The sequence below is a fragment of the Mastomys coucha genome, unplaced genomic scaffold (genome assembly GCF_008632895.1).
Source record: "Mastomys coucha isolate ucsf_1 unplaced genomic scaffold, UCSF_Mcou_1 pScaffold5, whole genome shotgun sequence".
NCBI lineage: Eukaryota > Metazoa > Chordata > Mammalia > Rodentia > Muridae > Mastomys > Mastomys coucha.
Window position 1 is genome coordinate 55,925,271 of NW_022196911.1, and position 1,339 is coordinate 55,926,609.

The 1,339-nt window shown below is 50.6% G+C and overlaps 1 protein-coding gene across 1 annotated transcript in view; it reads right to left on the minus strand.

The window, feature by feature from the left end:
- Positions 1-1,266, minus strand: part of Shmt1 (serine hydroxymethyltransferase 1) — a 21,523-nt gene extending 20,257 nt beyond the window's left edge. Inside the window, exon 1 of the mRNA XM_031354875.1 lies at positions 907-1,266. The gene's annotated coding sequence lies outside the window, so the exon portion shown is untranslated. The remainder of the gene's footprint in view (positions 1-906) is intronic.
- Between the last annotated feature and the right edge of the window lie 73 nt (positions 1,267-1,339).

The following is a 1,339-nucleotide window of genomic DNA, read 5'->3' on the forward strand; positions in this document are numbered from 1 at the left end:
GGCCTTGAACTCAGAAATCCACCTGCCTCTGCCTCCCAAGTGCTGGGGTTAAAGGCATGCGCCACCACCGCCTGGCTGATTATCTTGTTTTTCAAGACAGGGTCTCTCTGCAAAGCCCTGGCTGTCCGAATTGTCATTTTAAAGCTAACTTTGGGGGAAACAAATGGCATTTTCTTAATACTGTCTATAGGTCCGCCAAAGTTCACACTCACGTCTTAAATTGTAATGGGGACAGGCATGGTGGGCTTCCTTGTCTCTCCCACACATGCATTTCTGTGCTCTGCTTTTCCTCCGAGTCTCTCCGAGGCCATGGAGCTGTTTTGTTTAACTAAGGTCATACACCAGAGGCAGAATCTGAACTCTTGTTTACTTTTGGTCCTTCCTGGAACCCTGGGTAACACAATTATTCACCTCCATTCAACATTCCCTCAAGGAAGAAATTTAAAATGTATTCTGTAGGGAGCCTAAACTAGTGTTTCTGGTCCAGCAACTGCCTGGCTCAATGAAACACATTTGTGCTTGCTTCAGCTAACCAAAGGTCACCTAACTTCCAGACCCTGAAACAGAGGCACTGGGCTAAAGTAAGAACGCTACAAGCCAACCAGTCCCCTAGAAAGGGTAACGCACTGCAGAAATCAGGGTTGTGCTGTTAAATCAAAGGCGGTGATTACAGACCTAGACACAAACCTCAGAAGTTTCATTAACATGTAGAAACCAAGGGGTTCCATCCCCCAGCACCACAGAAACCAAGAGCGATAGCTCCCACTGGTGAGGTGGAGGCAGGACAATCAAAAGTTCAAGGTCATCCTTGGCTCCACAGCAAGTTCGAGGATAGCATGTGCTACATGACACGCACACCTCAAACAAAACAAAAACAAACAATCGCAAAAATTAGAAATTACATACCTTGTATTAGAGCGTGGATTTTGTGAGAAGGTCTTAACCCTTGATGCAGGGTGGCCTCCAGTACACTTGGTAGCGGGAGCTGGCCTTAAACGCTTGTTCCTCTGGTTTTTAAGAAAGGGACTAAACTCGTTGTGATGGTGGACGCCTTTAATCCCAGCACTGGGGAGGCAGAGAGGCAGGTGGATCGCCGAGTTCCTGAAGAGCCCGCGGAAAGCGACCAGAGCAACAACACCAGCCGGAACCCCGCAGCGGGCTGTCCTAACAGCCCAGCACGTGCTCTGGGAACCAGCCTCCCCACCACGTGACACACCACGTCCGGGGGAAACCCAAACTTGGCGCGCAGAGGCCGGAGCTCCACTAGGCTCTCCCCAGCGCACCCTGGCTCCGCCTCGCCCCTACAGTGAACCAATCAGTGGGCGCATCCGGGTAGAGC